The 24,620-nt window shown below is 39.8% G+C and overlaps 1 long non-coding RNA gene across 1 annotated transcript in view; it reads left to right on the forward strand.

Annotated features, from left to right (window-relative positions):
- Nucleotides 1-24,620, forward strand: part of LOC130922788 (uncharacterized) — a 104,449-nt gene that overhangs the window by 58,044 nt on the left and 21,785 nt on the right. The window contains exon 2 of the long non-coding RNA XR_009064579.1: nt 22,448-22,638. This is a non-coding gene — a long non-coding RNA (uncharacterized LOC130922788). The remainder of the gene's footprint in view (nt 1-22,447; nt 22,639-24,620) is intronic.

Raw genomic sequence — 24,620 nt, forward strand, 5'->3', positions numbered from 1 at the left:
TGAATGGATACAAAACCATGTCTAAAAGTCTGGCTGTTCATCAATCGACAGTCAGAGAAGTTGTCTACAAATGGAGAGAGTTTGGCACTGTTGCTTCTCTCCCAAGGAGTGGCCGTCCACCAAAGATGACGCCAAAAGTTCAGCGCAGAATATTCAGAGAAGTAAAAAAGAACCCTAGAGTGTCTGCTAAAGACTTACAGAAATCACTGGACCAGTCCAATATCTATGTGCACACATCAACGAGATGTAAATGGGAGGACTCCACAGAGGACGCCTATGCTGTCTAATGTTTGCAAATAGGCACTTGGACACTCCACTGAAGTTTTGGCAAAATATTTTGTGGACCGATAAAACCAAATTTGAATTGTTTGGGAATGACACACAACATCATGTGTGGAGGAAAAATGGAACCGCTCACCAACATCAAGACCTCATCCCCACCATGAAGCATGGTGGCATCATGATTTGGGGCTGTTTTGCTACCTCAGGGCCTGGACAACTTGCAATCATTTATGGAAGTATGAATTTAAAAATATTATCAGGATGTTTTGCAGGAAAACCTGAGGCCGTCAGTCAGACAGTTGAAGCTAAAAAGAATATGGATGCTGTAACAAGACAATGATCCAAAACACAGAAGTAAATTAACTTCAGAATGGTTTCAGAGGAACAAAATACAGGTACTGGAGTGGCCAAGTCAAAGTCCAGACTTGAACCCTATTTAGATGCTGCGGCATGACCTAAAGACAGGGATTAAACCTATAAATGTTTGGGTGGTTTTAGTTAAAGCCGAAGCTGTTTTTTCATCTGTGTGATTTTAACGAAGATCAGATCACATTTGATGGTGATTTGATGCAGAAATGTGAAAAATTCCAAAAGATTCACATACTTTTTCATACCACTGTATACACCTTTTTGATATATTATTACACCCTTAGTGTTTGATACGGTATTCACTCGAATTACCATTCATTCCACCACCATTCCATGATGAAATTTGGTACAATTGACTTCTTATCCGCTGCGATTAAATTCACTCCGAAAAATGCAAAAATATGATGCAATTATCTCCAGATGACGACACAATTCTATCCTGTCGTGGCTCCAACAATGGCTACTGTCTGACTTTTAATGAAAGGGCAATAACCACAAAAAAATGATAACTCCTCTCTAGCGTGCACGTGGAAGCCATACTTGTTTTTGCTCAAACACAATCATGTCATCCATCATCCCTGACAAAAGCCCGCAAATCCGCACCTGGTTCACGCATGGCATGTGTGACCCGCCTTTAATAATACCTCACCTCAATTAAATTTAGCCATTCATCACCCACCAAGAGTATTATTGTCTTATGGATTAAAATCATTTTTCATTGGGAATCTTTTTTTTTTTTTTTTTTTGCTTTTAAAAGGCATCAGTTATAAAATCATTCAGTGCCATTGACGAGGATAGGCATCCAATGGTGTGACACTGCTTTTTACATGAGTTTATCAAGTCTACCTAGACGTCCAATCAATTTGAAGCAGGAGGTCGGCAGTGAATGACCAATGGCATTTAATAGCATTTAATATCATTTCTGGGTCACTTCCCGTTGATTTTGGGTTACCAAAAAAGGAAAGTCACTCAAGAATATCCCCAAATGAAAGGGAAGTGACTCAAAATCAACAGGAAATAACTTGTATATGTCCTAAAATGAACAGTAAGCAAGGGCGTACGTTTGCATAGGGACGGTAGGGACACAACACTACCAACTTTTCAGGATGCTGAAATTCTCCCCACCAACTTTTAAGCAACCTTATTTGCATTATATAATCACTTCCGTTATAAAGGTCATTTAGATTGTCTTCCCATATACATTCACCGGCCACTTTATTAGGTACACCTGTCCAACTGCTCGTTAACACTTAATTTCTAATCAGCCAATCAGATGGCGGCAACTCAGTGCATTTAGGCATGTAAACATGGTTTAAGACAATCTCCTGCATTTCAAACCGAGCATCAGCATGGAGGAGAAAGGTGATTTGAGTGACTTTGAACGTGGCATGGTTGTTGGTGCCAGAAGGGCTGGTCTGAGTATTTCAGAAACTGCTGAGCTACTGGGATTTTCTTGCACAGCCATCTCTAGGGTTTACAGAGAATGGTCCGGAAAAAGAAAAAATATCCAGTGAGCGGCAGAACACCACAACGCCACAGCCTACCTGAGTATTGTTGCTGACCATGCCCATCCCTTTATGACCACAATGTACCCAACTTCTGATGGCTACTTTCAGCAGGATAATGTGCCATGTCATAAAGCTGGAATCATCTCAGACTGGTTTCTTGAACATGACAATGAGTTGACTTGACTCAAATGGCCTCCACAGTCACCAGATCTCAATCCAATAGAGCATCTTTGGGATGTGGTGGAACGGGAGATTCGCATCATGGATGTGCAGCCGACAAATCTGCACCAACTGTGTGATGCCATCATGTCAATATAGACCAAACTCTCTGAGGAATGCTTCCAGCACCTTGTTGAATCTATGCCACGAAGAATTGAGGCAGTTCTGAAGGCAAATGTTAGGTTTTGTGTTGTTTTTTTCCTAGTGTGACTTGTCCCTGTGATTACCCATTGATTTCACCTGTGTTGCCTGCTTCTAGTGAGTCCTCCTGTATTGCCCAGCTGTTCCTTGTTGTCTCGTTACCCCTTGTCTGCATGTGTGTATATAAGCACCCAGTTTCTTTTCACTCCTTGTTGCGTTATTGTCTATGTCAATCTCCACGTTCATGTCAGCGTTTTTCCCCAGTTCCTCGTGCTTGGAAAGTAAGTTTATTAGTTAGCCTGACTTTTGTTAAGAGTTTTTGGATCACCACAGCCTTTGTTTTGTACTTTGTTTTTTGTTGGCTTGAATTAAATCATTTTTGCACCATCTATCTGCCTCGCCTCCCTTTCCCTGCATTTGGGTCCACACACCCCCTGTCTGCCTGCAAACCTGACAGCAAAAGGGGATCCAACCTGTTACTAGCATGGTGTACCCAATAAAGTGGCCAGTGAGTGTATGTTGTAAGTATATAATTCAATTGACTCTACCATTATTAAGTGAATTACAGTACGTTCATTTTGCTCAACCTTACATTGACCCCTTTTCACTTGCTGATGTGCCAGTCCATTTCTCCCCTCAAACACATGTTTGATTGGCTGATGACTTGACCCTCCCCCATCCCCCCACACACACACATTCACAGACCGACAGAAATGCAACATGGCGCCTCCTCCGCCCCCTTGGAAGATGAGGGGTATTAGAAGTTTTTTTTCCACTAGTAGCAGCTACTGTAAGTAATGTACAAAGATGTCAATTTTGTGGAGGTTGGGAACACACCACTAATTTTGCTACTGAAAGTCCGTGTGAGTTGAAGCTGCGTTGAGAGAAATAGCCTCCTGTATGTTTTGTACTGTTAACGTTAATTAAGATGTAAGAACTGTAGTGAACTAAGGATTACCCCTGTATAGATAGTTAATTGATGATTAACAAGTTTCTATTTCTTCTGCATGTCAACATAATTTGTGTTCAAATATCGCAATTTAAATTTGCTAATAAAATCCAGACATTTTTTCAGACAAGTTTTCAAAATGTTTCTTTAGCAGTTTTTGAAAACAAGGGTTTTTAATCGAACAGTGTATCACATGAACCAATATACATGAAAGTTAGTATAAGTTAATACTAGGGCTGTCAAAATTATCGCGTTAACGGGCGGTAATTTTTTAAATTAATCACGTTAAAATATTTGACGCATTTAACGCACATGCCCCGCTCAAACAGATTAAAATGACAGCACAGTGTCATGTCCACTTGTTACTTGTATTTTGGTGTTTTGTCGCCCTCTGCTGGCGCTTGGGTGCGACTGATTTTATGGGTTTCAGCACCATGAGCATTGTGTAATTATTGACATCAACAATGGTGAGCTGCTAGGGGTTTTGATATAAAATTTCTGTAACTTGTACTAACATTTATCTTTTAAAGTGATCCCCGATCTTTAAGACAAGTAATTCTTAAAGGATAAATGTTAGTATGAGTTATAATAATTTGATATTAAAACCCCTCTTAATGTTTTTGTTTTAATAAAGTTTGTAAAATTATTTTAAGTGATAGGTTGCCATTTTTGTTAGGTCACAGTGCGTGACGTCACCGGGCCCGTTGCCGAAATTCCAGCGTGTCACTCGTTAGCTTTCCCAACATGTTGTCGGTTCTACCCTTCCTATTTGAACCAGATCTGAAAAGTGAAGAGCAGGACAGCACTGTCGGTCGTTCACAAGATGAGCAGCAGCGAAGAATGCGTGCAGCAAATACCTGATAAGACAAAAGTTGGGCAAAACTGGTGATGCGAGAGAGTCCTTTTGGGAACTCTGGTTGGGAGCGAGAGTGCATGCTGTTGGGTTTCGGGAACTCCGGTTTTATTAGCAGATATTCAAGGTAAGCATATTGCGTTTTCAAACTTATCCCAATATAATTATGTAGATTGTTAGCATCCAGAGCTGTCGTGTGCTTTACATACAGTACAGGCCAAAGAGCACACCTTGTGTAATCCATGTCTTGTACATAGTAACGCTTAGTAGGTAGGATACGTGTATAGAAGTACCAAAAAGGGGAGAAGCTTCCACCGATGCAAATTTTATTCCCAAAAAATATTTCCACCTTGACCACTCTTCACTCGGGAGCTCTGCAGTACGCAAACACGAGTTCCCTGACGAACTCCAACATTGTTGTAAGGTCCATGTCAGAGTCACTGTCGTCACTGTAGCGTGCCATAGTGCTTTAATTATTTGGTATGATTTAGGGAAAACACCCACGAAGAATAGTCAACAAAAAGATAGCAATAGTAATCCAAATCCGCGTTTTTTACTCCCTAGAAGATCCAGGAATTAGACTGATCCCATGGCAATGTTGCAGCCGCGATCAGGCCGTCGATTCCACAAAATAGACTGATCCGAAAAGCCGCTGTGGGACCGATGAATAAAAAAAATAGATCTGAAACCAATATTGCAGACGCGGTGGGACAGTCGGATCCAGAAAATAGACGGATCCCTTACTTGACTGAGGATCCAGGAAAAATGTTCGGGCGCCAGTTGTAACGCGTGGTGGGTAGGATACGTGCATACAGGGACCAAAAAGGGGGATAAGCTTCCACTTATGCACGTTTATTCACTAAAAGTAATAATTCCACCTTGACCACTCACGTCACTCCCCTTGTTTCCATTTGACTGGAAATTGCATCCAAAAGCAGCACATCGTCGCATTTTACTTCGCGAGTTTAGGCAGCAATAAGCAATTGTTGTACAGCTACACATTTGGAAAGATCCCATTTACATCATCACTGCGAGCCTGCAAACCATGGCGCCAACTAACGGTCAAAATATGTACTAAATATTATAAAATATTGCCATTGATTTAACATTTTATGTGTTTCTAACAACATATTTTAGTACAAGAGAACAATTGTTGTGTATTAGAGCCTACATGTATTTAAGGTAGAGGATCACTTTAAGAACTACAAGTCTTTCTATCCATGGATCGCTTTAACAGAATGTTGATAATGTTAATGCCATCTTGTTGATTTATTGTTATTAATAAACAAATACAGTACTTATGTACAGTATGTTGAATGTATATATCCGTCTTATCTTTTCATTCCAACAATTTACCAAAAAAATGGCATATTTTATAGATGGTTTAAATTGCGATTAATTCCGATTGATTAATTTTAAAACTGTGATTAACTTGATTAAAAATTGTAATCGTTTGACAGCCCTAGTTAATACATATTTATTTTGCATTGATCATTTAGCCTATCAATTAATTATGTTCATATTGGTGAGAAATGTAGCCCCGTTCACCCAGTCTGTTTGATCTTATAAATGTTCCGTTCCCAGCTAAAAGTGTAGATGCAGGTTTGGCTGTTATATCGTCCCTACCAATGTGGAGACCAAACCTACGCGTTTGACAGGAAGTGACCCTCTTCCTTTAAGATTCCTCGAATCATTAAAAAAAAAAAAAGACTAATTGATTATCACAATAATCGTGGCGATATAGGGTATTTTCACAGTAATTAGAAACAAATTCGAAGCCCTTTGTGCCAAAACAATTTTGGCCGAAAACAATTTTGGCCGAAACACTCGTCAATAATTCATCGGTAACTTCCTTTTTGATCATATTGATATATTCTGTAATATTCCGAGCCTCGAGGGAGGAAATGACTTTGGCGAGCGTCAAACTTTTGGAAGCCGGATCTCTCCTTTTGTTCGCCGTCTTCCCGTTCGGCTCATAATGCAATAATAAGCACGTCAAAGTTATTTAGAGTCATCTTTTGGATATTAAATTTCTTCATTGTGTGAGTGCGCAGATGCTAATAAGCCAGCTAATAAAGGCAGTGGAAGTGTTTTGGCCCGTCACGGCTGAGCGGCTAGCCGCGGGGGCTCTCGCTGTTTGTTTTGCCGGCGCTAATAATGGCGCCGCAGACTTATAATTAGCAACTTAGTGAGGTGAGGAAATTACAGACCGAGGATCGGCGACGGGGGACGCGATCGTCGGGAGGCAGACCGTCGTCCCGACTCGCTCCAATGGCGAAAAACAACAATGAGGTTCGACGCAAAGTCAAACATTCGCGAGTCATGACTTTTTAGACCGAGCTACGACTCCTATCTGGTAAAACTCTTCGGCTAGGGTAACACGTTTAACTGGAAAATGCAATTTCTGGAAAAAATTGTGATGGTAGCTTTGCTATTATGGGTGTTAGCAGGGATCTACCGAAAGCGAAAGTCTTGGCCAAAACTGAATACCAAAAAGACTTGGCCAATAGGCCGTAAAAATACACATGTACTGTATATAATTCCTTATTTATTTCATTTTAAAAATAGATCATTTCATTATTTTCCATTTACTGCCCTTTTTCACTGTTTTCTGAGTGAATCTCGGATCCATGCGGGCTCCAGTAGGTCTTTTGAGGCAACTGTGGTGTAATTGAATGGAAGAAAAAAATCCACCTTTTGCCACAAAACAGTGAAGTTTGGTGGTGGCAAAATCATGGTCTGGGGTTACATCCAGTATGGGGGTGTGCGAGAGATCTGCAGAGTGGAAGGCAACATAAATAGTTTGAAATATCAACAAATCTTATCTGCCTGTTACATTCCTAACCATAAAAAGGGACAAATTCTGCAGCAGGACGGTGCTCCATCGCATACTTCAGTCTCTACCTCAAAGTTCTTCAAGGCAAAGAAGATCAAGATCCTCCAGGAATGGCCAGACCAGTCACCAGACATTAACAAGATGAAAGAGGAGGCATGGAAGACGAAACCCAAGAATGTTGATGAACTCTGGGAGGCATGCAAGACTGCTTTCTTTGATGTTCCCTCATCAATAAATTGTATGAATCCTTGCCGAACCGGATGGATGCAGTCCTTCAAGCCCACGAAAGTCATACAAAATATTAAATTTGGATCTCACAGCACCACTACTTAATTCGCTTATGTTATGTAACATATTTTTCTAATTGAAGTACATTTTTTGTTCAATTTTCAAACTACTTTCTGTTGGCGACAAAACTTTTGTCTTGCCAAAATTTGACCTTTATCTCTTCATTAAATGATAAATCTTTTTTCAGTGAAACAAATATATTTTTGTACATTCAGCATCATTTGGGAGGGTCTTAGCTTTCATATGAGCCATTTCTGAAATCAATTTAATAATTTAAAGTCAGGTTATTAGCAATTGTTTCTACAAAATGGATAAGCGACAAGGTTTTTGTCAGAGACTGCAGTGCAGGGAAAATATAACCCACCATAGGCTGAATCAACCTTTTTTAAATTTATTTATTTATTTTTTGTTTAACAGCGGCCTCTCCTAAAAATTGACGGCAAATATCCTTGGTCGCAGGCATTATAAGTTTTTCTCCAATAGTGAAAGGTTTCTTGGCTTTAGCAATACGGTTTGCCACAAGGTATGATGCTCTCAGTGCATTCGCTTTTGTTGTCTCTGTTGGAATTTGATCTATTAGCCAGATTGCCGGAATCACGCCAGCCGAACCGCGCTAGCGCAATTCCAACGACCCAGGCTGGCCAAAAGGCTAAACTCCACCCGTTAACCTTAGTTTTAACCCCTTGTACCGACTGCATTTTAAAAGCTGGAAAAAGGCTTCAAAACACACAAGTTGACAATTTATTCCAAGTCGACAGCAAGGCAAAACAGCAAAAAGACCCAGGCGAGGAGGGCTGGATCCAGAGTCACCATATCATAAAAGATTCCCGAAAAAAGCCGCACTAGCTAAAGAATTCAGTCCTTTGAAAGCTCCGGTGAAGTGGGCTGTGGTCCGGCAGAAGGGTGTGTTTGGTTGTTGTTTTGGGTAATTTTCTGTTGCAGGTTGGGCCAATGACTCCGTGTGTCACTATTGCCAAGGCAACCAGAGTTGAGATTTTGTCCGCCTCAGCGCTGAGTGTTTAAATTCTCAGCCGTGGAGTCTTCTTCTTCAGAGGCGTTCCTTTTGGCAAAACAGGATGTCCCGCCATTTGTTCTGGACTGTCCAGAAGAGCTGATTGCGGGATTTGGTGGTGCCGACGTGAGCTTCTAGATGTCTTGCCCATCACATGATGCATGACGCGCTTGTTGGGCTTTCGTGGTCTGAAGGCATCCATTGTCTGTTATGCTCTTATCTAGAGCTGAAACGAATACTCGAGCAACTTGAGTAACTCGAGTTTAAAAACTGATCCGAGTAATTTTATTCACCTCGAGGAATTGTTTAATTTTGCCAGCTCTAAGCATCACGTTTTGCCCGGACTACTTTTAATGCAGGACAACGCGCTGACGTCACGTGCGTAGAGGAAGAAGCAATTAAAAAAAAAAAAAACGCAGCCAACAGCCGCTACAAACTACGCCGACGTTGCTAAAAACTACGCCCGCATGATGCTAGTAGCAGGTAGTGTCCGATGCGTCTCATAGATATCGCATGCATTTAGGACTAGATGCGAAATGACAGACTCGGCCGCGTCTGGGCAGCGTTAGTAAACAGCCGTCATCTTTAAGCGGGAGACTTCTCATCGCTAATAAATATAACTTTACTGACACTCGCTCACGTAACATTAGCCCTTTGGAGGGCTAGGTTTCTATTGATTATGACCACTGTCGATGCGTGGCTAACGTGTCTTACATACAGGCTTTATTTCATCTGTAAAAACACAGCGCTGTAGAGTTATAAGGGTGTAAAATTAAAACATAATAAAGCTAACTGTCAGTTTTAGCTCAGTAGTCATTGCTGAATAAATGTGCTCCAATACAGCAGGTACATACATTTATTTTGAACACTGCAAAAACTCAAAATCCTATCAGTACTTACAATTTAGACTAACTTAAAACTTAACTAGAACTTAAAAATAGCTTGACACAATTGGAAATTAAATTGAAACGTGGGAAAAACACGTAGCTTTCAAGTGATGTGTGTTATCAAGCGTAATTACATTTTTAGGTAAGAAAAATGTTTTTTTATAAGATCTAAAAGTTTTTTGAGTGAAAGGAGTGAATTTTTTTTTCTAGTCACACCTTAGATGCAATTGTTGGCTGTTTTCAACAATGTACATTGAAAATAAAGACATTTATTGACTGAAAATGGTTCGATATTGGATTAAATGTCTTTTTTTCTCATGTATATTTATAATTGCTCTTTACCTAAAAAAAAATAAAATAAAATAAAAACGTTTTATCCGAATACTCGATTAATCGATAGAATTTTCAGTCGATTACTCGATTACTAAAATATTCGATAGCTGCAGCCCTACTCTTATCTGCCCTTGGTCTTGGAGCTGCAAATTCCAATCATTCCAAGTCCAATATTTTATATTAGGATTGTTAGAGTAGTACAAACAGTAAATATGAGAAAGGCTACTCTTCCCTTCACCTCATTTGCTAGCTTTTTGCCAGATAAAATGCAGAATGGACCTAGCTATAGGCTCCTCTTCTGGCTCACCAGGTGGCCTTTTCCTGTAAAAAAGCTGTCCAAAGACGTTTGTTTTTCACTCATTTTCGCTAATGCGTAGGCTTATTATTTCCGGGAATAAATTTGATGCGCCCATGTGATTATGGAGGACATGCGCACATAGATATGGAAAATAGATACTAGCTCCAATGGATAATCCTGGCAAAATGAGTATGCTGTCTGCCAACACACATCCAACAGCAGCTAATGTTACTGTTTACATTGACTAATGCTGGGCTGCTCTAAGTGTGCAAACACCCCAGTAATGGCGGCCAACCACTAGAGGGCGACGAACACAAATCTCTATTCGGATTAGTCTAGAGGCACAGGCCAGATTGCGGTCGTTAACAAATTATTATATTTCTGTGGCCCGGTCGTAAATGCGCAATGGACCGGTACCGGTCCCCGGCCCAGTGGTTGGGGATCCCTGACCTAGAGAACCGCTGGGGAAAAAAACTAACTGAATTCTCTGTTTCAAAACTTAATAGCATACTAGCTCTCTTTTTCGGCATGGGTTGTTGACATGCTAAATCACTCTAGAGAAGTTTTGATCAGCAGCATAACATCATAAAGTGATGTTTGCTTAAAACTGTCCTGTAAGATCAGCACAAAATGTATATTCAGATATAAAAAAAGATCCGCATGCTGGTCCAAAATTCTCCCTAAGCTTCATCTCCTGCCTGCCCATTGTGGGCCTGGGAATTGTGGGAAATGTGCTGCTAAACATATCTCTGCGGCAAACAAATGCTTGTCCTGCTATAAGCTCGTGGACAATGATCATGCTAATCCTGGCTCCTCTAAGAGGCTTTGCTTCTTCTTCATCATCAACACAAGTCATTCTCTTTAAAAAACAGCATAAACACTTCAACTTGTTGTCTGCCACTGACGGCGCGAAACGTCCGAGAGCTTGCAGCTAATGAACACATGTTCCTTCCCAGTGGCAGACCTGTCATACCTTATTCGTTCCTATCCACCCTCTTGGATGTCTGTCACCGCCAATGGCAACGAATGAATGAGTGGCTCTTGGCCTGAAACACACATCAAGGTTCTGAATTTCAAAGAACAGTTAAACCCTGACCTCACGATACAATACTATTTGCGATACAAGGCTCACGATATGGTGATACAAGTGCCGTATTGGCCCGAATATAAGACGGCCCTGATTATAAGACGACGCCCTCTTTTTCAAGACTGAAGTTTGAAAAAAGACTTTTCGAACACCAAATGAATTTTTATACAGAAAATAATTACAGTACATCCAAAACAAATGATTATAACAATATATTTGAGAGAAAAAGCATGTTATTTTGCCTCATTCAAATCTTAATATCTGAACATTTAAATATGTAAACTGAAGTGCAATCACATTCGTAAATGAGTGGCTTCTGGTTTTTGAAATGTAAATAAACTAGGGCTGTCAAAATTATCGCATTAACAGGCGGTAATTAATTTTTTAAATTCATCACGTTAAAATATTTTATGCAATTAACGCACATGCCCCGCTCAAACAGATTAAAATGACAGCACAGTGCAATGCCAACTTGTGACTTGTGTTTTTTGGAGTTTTGTCGCCCTCTGCTGGCGCTTGGGTGCGACTGATTTTATGGGTTTAAAGAGCATACGACACGAGAAAAAAAGTCTTAAACGGCATTATTATGTGAATTAGAATCATATTTTGAGACGATTCGACTATATACAACAATTTAGCAAAGCACAGATGACGAGAAATTAGCCTTTTAATCTGCCGGTTAGCCACGCCTACCATTATAGGGCTTTAGCATCCCCAACAGGTGGATGACGTCAGCGGTAGACTGGGCTCATCGATTTTACTATTCAGCCCATTGAGGGGGAATTATTCAGAACGAGGAAAACGCGACGAAGAAAGCCGCAAAATGTCATTGTTTCAGTCTCTCTACTCCAATATTTTTACAGGATATTCTTTTTATCCAAGTATTTTTCCCCAATAGCAATATAAATGGCTTGAGAAGGACCAGTCAGCCCGTCGAGGGGGAACTATTCACAACGAGGAAAACGCGACGAAGAGAGCGGCAAAATGTCATTGTTTCTATCTCTTTACTTCAATATTTTTACAGGATATTCTTTTTATCCAAGTATTTTTCCCCAATAGCTATATAAATGGCTTGAGAAGGACCAGTCAGCCCGTCGAGGGGGAACTATTCACAATGAGGAAAACGCGACGAAGAGAGCGGCAACATGTCATTGTTTCTGTCTCTTTACTTCAATATTTTTACAGGATATTCTTTTTATCCAAGTATTTTCCCCAATTGCCAAATAAATGGCATGCTCATGACAAATAACAGTCTTGTGCTGAATGGAATATGAAATAATAAAAATGCATTTATTCAGGACGACATGGCAAAATTACTCCATAATGGTCAAAACTGTCGACTTCACCTTTACTGTCGCACCTCCCGAACTATATTTTATGACACCTAAATCGAACATATGTCATTTCCCTTCCCCGGCTTCGGAGAATGTAAACAAACCAGAAGGCGTGACAGCTAGTCGACATGCTAACCCGAACCGAGTGATGTTTCAAAGTCTTCAAAGCGGAAAATCACACATAACTATCCTGGATTATTTGACATGACGACCCGGTTGTCTATTGTTGTCGCGGATCGGCAAACCGCCCGGCGGAGAGCAATTTACAGTTCGTTCCCCGGAGGAGGGTGGCTGGAGTTATTGTGCCGCTAACGTGCTGCTGCTAATGAGCATTAGGACAGCTTTTTACATGCCTATCAATGTTCAAACGTAAGTAGTCCTTCATTTAAAGGAAGTTTGTGGTGTTTACTTTGTAAAGGCTGTATTCGTATTTGACATAATACAAAACAAGATGTTTACTCATTTCCTCGTAAGTCCAATGGTCCCACAGTAAATATCCACGGTGAATGGGAACCTTTTGAAATTCCAAAAAGGCGCATACGCTTCTCCCTCATACAGAATGATTTTTCTGCAGCCGTTTGGCTGGCGTGATGCGAAAAATAAACATATTATTCCGCAAAATCAGCTGAAACCTTCGTCTCCTACACACAACAGTACGCTGTATAGTGAAGAGGACGTCTTCTACCGTACACGTCACAGCGCCCTCCTCCTCAATGCAAGACCGAAGCCGGAAGTCACTCATTTTCCTGGCGCGGGATTCAAAAAACTAAATAAATATTGCGATCGCTTCCACACACATCCAAGCGGTCCATATCATTCAGGAGCATAAAATACCGCGTGTATTATGAAATAAACATGCTTTTTCGTGTCACAGGCACTTTAAGCACCCATGAGCATTGTGTAATTATTGACATCAACAATGGCGGTCTACTAGTTTATCTTTTGATTGAAAATTTTGCAAATTTGATTAAAACGAAAACATTAAGAGGGGTTTTAATATAACATTTCTATAACTTGTACTAACATTTATCTTTTAAGAGCTACAAGTCTTTCTATCCATGGATCGCTTTAACAGAATGTTAATAATGTTAATGCCACCTTGTTGATTTATTGTTATAATAAACAAATACAGTACTTATGTACCGTATGTTGAATGTATATATCCATCATGTGTCTTATCTGTCCATTCCAACAATAATTTACAGAAAAATATGGCATATTTTATAGATGGTTTGAATTACGATTAATTACGATTAATTAATTATTAAGCTGTAATTAACTCGATTGAAAATTTTAATCGTTTGACAGCCCTAAAATAAACCAATCTATTGTGATAAAACAACAAAATTTGCAATAACTGCATTAACCATCAAAGTGAAGTCTAACTGTAACTGTCGTCTTGAAACAAATCTGAATAAGGAAAAACATTGCAATAAAATAATGCAAACCGGTTAAACTTGAGAGTAGCTGAGATCTGTCATGACAGAACATCGCTTCAATGATATCTGATGCCATCTAGCGTCGTGAATGGGGAGAGGAGCTGAGATCTGTCATGACAGAACATCGCTTTAATGATATCTGGCGCCATATAGCGTCGTGAATGGGTATAATGTGTAGACCGCGAATATAAGACGACCCCCTCTTTTTCAGTCTTATTTCAATGCAAAAAACACCCTCTTATATTCAGGCCAATACGGTATTATCGATACATATCGAAATCATTCAATATAAAAGTGTTGTTTTTGGCAGCCCTTTTAATTTTCGTCTCAGTCTTTTGGTCGAAAATAATTTACTTCTTAGCCTTAGTCATATTTGAGTAATTTCAAAATGTGGTCATCTTCGTTTAGTTTTTGTCGACGTTTACTCAAAATAGTTTTGTAAAATTAAATGTTTTTACTCCAAATATAAATTAATTACTGTATTGGCCCGAATATAAGACGGCCCTAATTATAAGACGCCGCCGTCTTTTTCAAGACTGAAGTTCGAAAAAAAGACTTTTCGAACACCAAATTAATTTTTATACAGAAAATAATTACAGTACATCCGAAACAAATGTTTATAACAATAAATTGAGAGAAAAATCATGTTATTTTGCCTCATTCAAATCTTAATATCTGAACATTTAAATATGTAAACTGGAGTGCAATCACATTCGTAAATGAATGGCTTCTGGGTTTTCAAATGTAAATAAACCAATCTATTGTTATAAAAAAACAAAATTGCAATAACTGCATTAACCATCAAAGTGAAGTCTCACTGTAACTGTCTTGAAACAAATCTGAATAAGGAAAAACATTGCAATAAAATAATGCAAACTGGTTAAAGTTGAGAGTAGCTGAGATCTGTAATGACAAAACATCGCTTCAATGATATCTGGCGCCATCTAGCGTCGTGAATGGGTGTAATGTCTAGACCGCGAATATGAGACGACCCCCTCTTTTTCAGTCTTATTTCAATGCAAAAAAACACAGTCTTATATTCTGGCCAATACGGTATTATCGATACATATTGAAATCATTCAATATAGCTTGTTTTTGGCAAACCCTTTTAATTTTCGTCTTGGTCTTGGAAAATAATTTACTTCTTAGTCATATTTGAGTCATTTCAAAATGTGTTCATCTTCGTCTAGTTTTAGTCGACGTTTACTAAAAATATTTTTGTAAAATTAAAAAATGTTACCCCAGAAATAAATAAATTAATAAAGGTTTCCAACCACATGTAGTCCCAGGTTTGTGACATACCCGACTTACGTGATTTGGACTTTATGACGCCGGAGTCTCGTGCTCTATTTTGTTTCCAGTCTTTTTTTTTTTTTTTTTCCTTAGGGACTCCGAATAGCAGAAAACAAGTTTTATATATATATATATATATATATTAGAATATTAGAATATAATAATATAATAATAATAATAATAATAAATAATAATAGAATAATATAATATATATATTATTTAAATTTATTAATAAAATGGCCTCAAACCATTGTCCTCTTTAGACTGTAGTAAAACTACAAAGTACACAAGCATTGCATTAGCAACAACGTTAGCTTAGCACGCTATACAGGTTCACTCAACATAAACAAAAAGCGTCTCATACAAAAAAATATAACATTTCGCTTACTAACATAATATGTACATTCTTTACAACAACCATACTTACGGACAAATCTTGTCCAAGGATCATATAAGCACAACATTATCAGCCCGAGACGTCGTGCAGCCATAATGAACTGGAAAGAAAACAATAAACCATGTCGCAAAGCGACCACAAGAGTTTGCTGTTGGACAGCACAAAAAGTCTTGCTGTAAAACTTACCAAAAGGCAGAATACTTTCTGAGCAGGACATGTGCGTTAATTGCGTCAAATATTTTAACGTGATTAATTAAAAAAATTAATTACCGCGCGTTAACGCGATAATTTTGACAGCCCTAATATATATATATATATATATCTCATACACTAGATTGTCCTGTCCTCGCTCTCTGAATGTCTTTTGCCACCATTGGCAACAAATGAGTTCAAAATGATTCACAAATTCCCTTTTTCATTTCAAAGAATTGTGAGATTTGTTTCCACTTCTTTTGACTTTGCGCATTTTTGTGTCTTGCTGTACTTTGTCCGGCCTGTTGGGGGCAGAACTGAGCACAGAGCCGCGATGGGCGCTGAAGCCCTTGATACACCATGCTGCTTATCTCCGTAGCTCACATTGTAGCGATGCTCTTAAGTAATTATGTGTGCCGCTTTTGTCATGTGACTTGAAGTGTGCCATTGAAGGTGATTGCAGTGTTTAGAGTCTCTCGAAAATCCCAGAACAGACTCTCTCCTTACCACCAATTGCACTAAGAGGGCGTCCAGTCACGCGCAAGGACAAAAGCTCCTTACGACACTGCTTTACTGTTTGTTTTTAGTCCTCTACTTACTTTTATATCACAAGAAGACACGTCCCGATCCACAACCACGCCAAATGGAATGCATGTCCTTATTTTGCTTCTCTTTTGTTCTTGAATCCTTTGAGTTTCGTAACGTTTTTCATTTTTTTGCTTGAGTGGTAGACGAAATTCAGGCTGTTTGTCAAAGTTTACGCGGCGTACAGAGCTGTGGTAAGCCGGACGAAGACTGGAAACTGGTCTAGCAATTGGCTGAAGATGAACATGGAAACAAAAAGGGAACAAATTTGCGACACGTAAATTGTCTTTGAAAATGGAAAAATCTCCTCTTAACCATTGAGATCCATTTTAGAAGTACTTGTATATTTAATGTCTATTGAAATATGGCCATTTCATGAATAATCCAAAGTGCGTATCACACAAAAAGCATGTTTACTTCATATTTCATGCAGTGTTTTATGCTCCTGAATGAAGTGGAATGCTTGGATGTGTGTGGAAGCGGTCGTTTTATATATTCAATTTTTGAATTCTGTGCTGTGAAAATGAGTGACTTCCGTCTTCAGTCTCGTGGCTGTGTGTTTGGGATCATTGTCATGCTGAAAGACTCAGCCACGTCTCATCTTCAATGCCCTTGCTGATGGAAGGAGATTTTCACTCAAAATCTCTCGATACATGGCCCCATTAATTCTTTCCTTTACACAGATCTGTCGTCCTGGTCCCTTAGCAGAAAAACAGCCCAAAGCATGATGTTTGCACCCCCATGCTTCACAGTGGGTATGGTGTTCTTCGGATGCAATTCAGTATTCTTTCTCCTCCAAACACGAGAACCTGTGTTTCTACCAAAAAGTTTGGTTTCATCTGACCAAAACACATTCTCCCAGTCCTCTTCTGGATCATCCAAATGCTCTCTAGCGCCAGATCGAGGGAGATTATCAATGGTCTTGTATGTCTTCCATTTTCTGATAGTTGCTCCCACAGTTGATTTCTTTACACCAAACGTTTTACCTTCTGCAGATTCAGTCTTCCCAGCCTGGTGCAGGTCTACAATTTTGTCTCTGGTGTCCTTCAACAGCTGTTTAGTCTTGGCCATAGTGGAGTTGAGTTTGGAGTGTGACTGACTGAGATTGTGGACAGGTGTAACAAACAAGGTAGCGTGGACGTTTTTTTTCCTTGACAGATGGGGCAAAATAATCATTTTTTAAAAAGCCCTGTTACGTCTGGACATAGCATCAGATACACTGAGATATATTAACATACAGTAGGGCAAATAAGTATTTAGTCAACCACCAATTGTGCAAGTTCTCCTACTTGAAAAGATTTGAGAGGCCTGTAATTGTCACCATGGGTAAACCTCAATCATGAGACAGAACGTGGGGGAAAAAAATCACAGTTTGATTTTTAAATAATTTATTTCCAAATTACAGTGGAAAATAAGTATTCGGTCACCTACAAACAAGCAAGATTTCTGGCTGTCAAAGAGGTCTAACGAGGTCTAACGAGGCTCCACTCGTTACCTGTATTAATGGCACCTGTTTTAACTCATTATTGGTATAAAAGACACCTGTCCACAAACTCAATCAGTCACACTCCAAACTCCACTATGGCCAAGACCAAAGAGCTGTCGAAGGACACCAGAGACAAAATTGTAGACCTGCACCAGGCTGGGAAGACTGAGTCTGCAATAGATTAATCTCTTGGTGTACAGAAATCAATTGTGGGAGCAATTATTAGAAAATGGAAGACATCCAAGACCACTGATAATCTCCCTCGATCTGGGGCTCCATGCAAGATCACACCCCGTGGTGTCCAAATGATAACAAGAACGGTGAGCAAAAATCCCAGAACCACACGGGGGGGACCTGGTACAGTAACAAAGGCCACTATCAGTAACACAATGCGCCGCCAGGGACTCAAATCCTGCACTGCCAGACGTGTACCCCTGCTGAAGAAAGTACACGTCCAGGCCCGTCTGCGGTTCGCTAGGGAGCATTTGGATGATCCAGTAGAAAACTGGTAGAATGTGTTATGGTCAGATGAAACCAAAATAGAACTTTTTGGTAGAAACACAGGTTCTCGTGTTTGGTGGAGAAAGAATACTGAATTGCATCCGAAGAACACCATACCCACTGTGAAGCATGAAGGTGGAAACATCATGCTTTGAGGCTGTTTTTCTACAAAGGGACCAGGACGACTGATCTGTGTAAAGGAAAAAAAATGAATGGGGCCATGTATCGAATGATTTTGTGTGAAAATCTCCTTCCATCAGCAAGGGCATTGAAGATGAGAGGTGGCTGGGTCTTTCAGCATGACAATGATCCCAAACACACAGCCAGGACAACCAAGGAGTGTCTTCATAAGAAGCATTTCAAGGTCCTGGAGTGGCCTAGCCAGTCTCCAGATCTCAACCCCATAGAAAATCTGTGGAGGGAGTTGAAAGTCGGTGTTGCCCAACGACAGTCCCAAAACATCGCTGCTCTAGAGGAGATCTGCATGGAGGAATGTGCCAAAATACCAGCAACAGTGTGTGAAAAGCTTGTGAAGAGTTACAGAAAACGTTTGGTAACAAAGTATTGCGATGAACTTTTGGTATTGACCAAACACTTATTTTCCACCATGATTTGCAAATCAATTCTTCAAACAATGTGATTTTCTGTTTTTTTCTCCACATTCTGTCTCTCATGGTTGAGGTTTACGCATGTTTACAATTGCAGGCCTCTCTAATATTTTCAAGTGGGAGAACTTGCACAATTAGTGGTTGACTAAATACTTATTTGCCCCACTGTATATCAAATAAGCACTTTATTAGACTTGTTGTTAACACTTGCGTATGTAAATCTGACGTTTTTGGGATCAAAGCACCCTTCCGGCCCTGAATCTTTTACCGGAACAGCGTATCACACCGTTCCGGCTCACTTTCACCTTAATTATTATCAAGTCACATTTCTGTTTGTTTCCCTTCTTGTGGACACTAACTTTGAAATCCAATTCTAACCGTCAATAGGAATGTTTTCACAAGACAAAACACATTCGAAGATCTTTTTGTCACCGTTATGCTATTTAAAGACAAAGAAAAATAAAACGTCTTCACGCTGAGGTTTTCACGGCGACGTTCATTGTCGCCGGAGACAGCGCAGCCAATCAATGACGACAAGATTGGAACGGTCCCCGGGGACACAAGATGGAGATCTACTCAGATAACAATAAGCTGCTTCACTCAACACGCGCACACTTTGACCATTAAAAGATTAAACCAGGACACCAGATGTGTGCTGATATCATCTCGGGCAAAGTAAGAAACACACTCAATCAAACTTTTTCGAGCTTTTGGACATGACGTCACACATATTTTACAGGTTAAGCACTAGTAGACGTCCAATCCCATTGAAGAGGGAAAGTGGCAGTGAATGAACAGTCGTTCATTCGCTGACCTTTAAAAGGCAGACTAACAGGTCTTTCAGGGTCAGAATTCTAGCTGATCGACAGGCGTTTAAATACTTATTTGCAGCTGTATCACACAAATAAATTGTTAAAACATTATACATTGTGATTTGATTTTTCTTTTTAGATTATCTCTCTTACAGTGGACATGCACCTACTATGAAAATTTCAGACTCCTCAATGATTTCTAAGTGGGAGAACTTGCAAAATACAGTGGGACAAATAAGTATTTAGTCAACCAATAATTGTGCAAGTTCTCCCACTTGAAAATATTAGAGACGCCTGTAATTGTCAACATGGGTAAACCTCAACCATGAGAGACAGAATGAGGAAAAAAAAAAACAGAAAATCACATTGATTTTTAAAGAATTTATTTGCAAATCATGGTGGCAAATAAGTACCGTATATGGTCAATACCAAAAGTTCATCTCAATACTTTGTTATGTACCCTTTGTTGGCAATAAGGGAGGCCAAACGTTTTCTGTAACGCTTCACAAGCTGTTGCTGGTATTTTGGCCCATTCCTCCATTCAGATCTCCTCTAGAGCAGTGATGTTTTGGGGCTGTCATTGGGCGACACAGACTTTTAACTCCCTCCACAGATTTTCTATGGGGTTGAGATCTGGAGACTGGCTAGGCCACTCCAAGACTTGAAATGCTTCTTACGAAGCCAGTCCTTTGTTGCCTTGGCTGTGTGTTTGGGATCATTGTCATGCTGAAACATGCTGCAACGTCTCATCTTCAATGCCCGGCTGATGGAAGAAGATTTTCACTCAAAATCTCTCGATACATGGTCCCATTCATTCTTTCCTTAACACAGATCAGTTGTCCTTGTCCGTTTGCAGAAAAACAGCCCCAAATCATGATGTTTCCACCCCTATGCTTCACAGTGGGTATGGTGTTCTTCGGATGCAATTCAGTGTTCTTTCTCCTTCAAACACGGGAACCTGTGTTTCTACCAAAAAGTTCTATTTTGGTTTCATCTGACCAAAACACATTCTCCCAGTCCTCTTCTGGGTCATCCAAATGCTCTCTAGCGAACCGCAGACGGGCCTGGACGTGTACTGGCTTCAGCAGGGGGACACAGTGGTCTTGTATGTCTTCCATTTTCTAATAATTGCTCCCACAGTTGATTTCTTTACACCAAGCGTTTTACCTATTGCAGATTCAGTCTTCCCAGCCTGGTGCAGGTCTACAATTTTGTCTCTGGTGTCCTTCGACAGCTCTTTGGTCTTGGCCATAGTGGAATTTGGAGTGTGACTGACTGAGATTGTGGACAGGTGTCTTTCATACCGATAATGAGTTAAAATAGGTGCCATTAATACAGGTAACGAGTGGAGCCTCGTTAGACCTCGTTAGAAAAAGTTAGACCTCTTTGACAGCCAGAAATCTTCTTTGTAGGTGACCAAATACTTATTTTCCACTCTAATTTGGAAATACATTCTTTGAAAATCAAATGATGTGATTTTCTGTTTTTTCCCCCCACATTCTGTCTCTCATGGTTGAGGCCTCTCTAATCTTTTCAAGTAGGAGAACTTGCACAATTGGTGGTTGACTCAATACTTATTGCACGCCAGACCCACTTAGAGTGTTTGGTTCCAAAAAACTCAATCTTAGTCTCATCTGACTAAAGCACACGGTCCCAGTTGAAGCCAGTTGAAGCCTGGGACTGTGTGCTTTGGTCAGATGAGACCAAGATTGAGCTTTTTGGCAACAAACACTCTAAGTGGGTCTGGCGTGCCCCGAAAGATGCGCATGCTGAAAAGCACCTCATACCCACTGTAAAGTATCGGGGTGGGTCAGTGATGCTGTGGGGCTGTTTCGCTTCCAAAGGCCCTGGGAACCTTGTTAGGGTGCATGGCATCATGAATGCTTTGAAATACCAGGACATTTTAAATCAAAATCGGTTGCCCTCTGCCCGAAAACTGAAGATTGGTCGTCACTGGGTCCTTCAGCAAGACAATGACCCTAAACATATGGCCACATCTACACAGAAATGGTTCACCAGACACAAAATCAAGCTCCTCCCATGGCCATCTCAGTCCCCAGACCTTGTTTTGTTGGCAAAAGGGGGCTGTACAAAGTATTAACACCAGGGGTGCTAACAATTGTGACACACATTATTTGATATCAAATAATTATTTCTTTATGTGGGATTTTTTCCCCACTGAATAAATGCACTTGTATTGAAGGTTGTATTTTTCTCTTTTTTTCCATTTAGGTCCCATATTATTTGAATTTTAAAAAATTATTAGAAGCTAAAAAACACATCTTAACCAGGGGTGCCAATAATTATGGAGGGCACTATTTTTGCTCTGTATTCTGTCCTCAACGTGTGTGAGTACACAAATTGACAGATAGCGAACAACAGAAGCTCCAAAGAGCAATCAGACGTTGAGGCAAAGTTGAATGGGCTTTACTGTAGTCATCAATTCTCTTGACAGGGGCACATTTCTGATCATTGTAAAACTGAAAATAATAAACGGAACCTGCTTTGCCTCTGAATGCTGCGTCTTCCGCCAGGGATGGGAGGGGGGGGGGACTCCTCCTCAAGAGGGGGGTACTTCCTCTTCTAAAATTGTCTACTCAACGAGTGCACCTTTTGTCCAAGTGATTGTACTAAATGGACTTTGAAAGCTACGCAATGTTGTTTGCCTCTTTTCTTGTCTGTCTTTCAGACTTGGTATCTTTAAAAGCTCTCCTTTTTTGCTCTGGTTTTGAACACAGGCCCATCCAGGTCGCGATCGACTTCAGCCCAGGCACTGATAGCTGAGCCAAAGACGCCGCTTCATCTTCACGCATCATGGCTCCACGTGGCGATCGATGGCAGATTGATTGGGCTGCTCCTTGTTAGAAAGTTGTGGAGACGGGCAAACGTGCTTAGTCGTCCTTACATCCTGGCACGCAATCACGCAAGGGTAAGCTATACACAGGCCCGGAGTGGCTAATCGGGAAGATCGGGTTGGTTATCATCCCGTCAGAATCTCATACCGTCACATGCCTATGGCGGAAAACACAGACAAGACTGAAAAAGCAGTTTCTGCTCTTGCACTACTCTTTAAAAGGAACTGCTGTATTTTAAGCCAAACAACTGTTGTGTTTGATAGAACAATACGTCTATATGCTGCCATAGCAGATTCATGGTGCATTTAGCCCCCGAACTATTTTTAATTTGCCCGTTTTACCCTGAAAACCCCCGTTTACAGACATCGCGCAACCGCTTTTGTTTCAACCCGGCCATAAAACGAAGGTAATTAATTAAATATTTATTATTTAAAATGTCTGTCATTTTTAGCTTGGAATCATTAATTGATGTCTAAAATTTCGTTTAAAAAAAAAAAGAAAAAAAACACTTTAAAAAATTATTCACTCGCTTATTTTAAACTTATAAACAAATTACGTTACAATAAAAAAAAGGTTTCTGTAAAAAGGTCATGAATATTTACCTCATACCTATTGCTTAATTGTATTTATTTTGTCTGTCGCATTTTTTCCAATATGTTAGATGATAAATAATCGATCCAAACAAAGAAAAATTGGGGAAAAAAAACGTTTAAAAAGGTAAAAATATGAAAAATCAAATCTCGACCACTCCTTGATGTCTGCGATTTCTGCATTGCGAACTTTTTTATATGCATAGGCGGATTTACTATTCAGGCGAAGTAGGCGATCGCCTTAGGCCCCCAACCAGTAGGGGGCCCCCAACCAGCTGCCCTTGCCCCAACGAGCAAGGGCTTGGGCCACCGGAGCCAGCAGCACCCCCAACATGTATAAGTATGTCAGCATACCAAACAAACAAATAACAAAACAAAAAAGAAAGCCATTTGAATGCTGCATTTATATTATCTTCCCCACACACACGCACTACAATGGACTGTTCCACGACGACGGACTGAGTATCAGTCGCTTAGCTTCATTTAGCGCCGTTTAGCTTCGCTTAGCTCCGTTTAGCATCGCTTAGCTCCGCTTACCTGTTTGTTAGCTTCACTTAGCTCGCCCACGTTTTTCACGCCACCAAGCTCGCCATTTTTACAGCTCACTTGCTACTTTTCACGTCGGCTATCGTTTACTTCGAACACATGAGCGAACGTGCTCTCCATGAGAGCCAAAGTGCAGTGAGGGAGAAGTTGAGAACAGGCCGCTAATGCCTCTTTTAACTTTCTTCTTCTTCACACCGAACATAAAATACACGCTAGCACACCCTGTGGCGAAACAATGCTGTACAGTTCCAATCAGTCATACAACAACACTCAACAACTGGTTAACAGCATTTGCTAACGAAAAAAAAAAAAATCTATTAGTGACTCCACAAGCAATGACGAAGAATTGTTTTTTTTTTTACGGAGTGCACGTCATGTTTGTCATATAAATAACGATTTCTGGAGTTAATCCCATATATTTCAGAATTAATATTATAATATGTAGAGTAAATACTACAGGATACAGATTCTACACTAAGAATAGCTTTCAAATGACACTCTTTATGACAAATTTGATTGGCAATGAATAATTATTATAATTATTATACTACTATTATATATATAGTAGTATACTATAATATTAATGCTAGAATTTTTTTTTTTTAAAGAATTGTTTTGAATAATGTTGGAAAGGCAAAGTCAGTGTTGTGAATCTGTTTACTTTCTATTCTTTTGCACTAGTAAATGCTATCAGCATTTAACCTCATTGTTTATTTGTGATTAATTATTGTTATTTCCATGATTATTTGTACTTTAATAAAGAATTTAAGTGTTCCAAAATGGTTTGGTGACTTAATAAGCGTCAAGAAAAATTTCATTGCTAAATTAGTAAAAAAAAAAGAAAATTATTAGATTAGTCGACTAATCGTAAAACTAGTCGGCTGATTAATCAGGAGAAAATGTGTCGTTTAGGACAGCCC

Source organism: Corythoichthys intestinalis, chromosome 10 (assembly GCF_030265065.1).
Source record: "Corythoichthys intestinalis isolate RoL2023-P3 chromosome 10, ASM3026506v1, whole genome shotgun sequence".
In the NCBI taxonomy this organism is placed as follows: Eukaryota; Metazoa; Chordata; class Actinopteri; order Syngnathiformes; family Syngnathidae; genus Corythoichthys; species Corythoichthys intestinalis.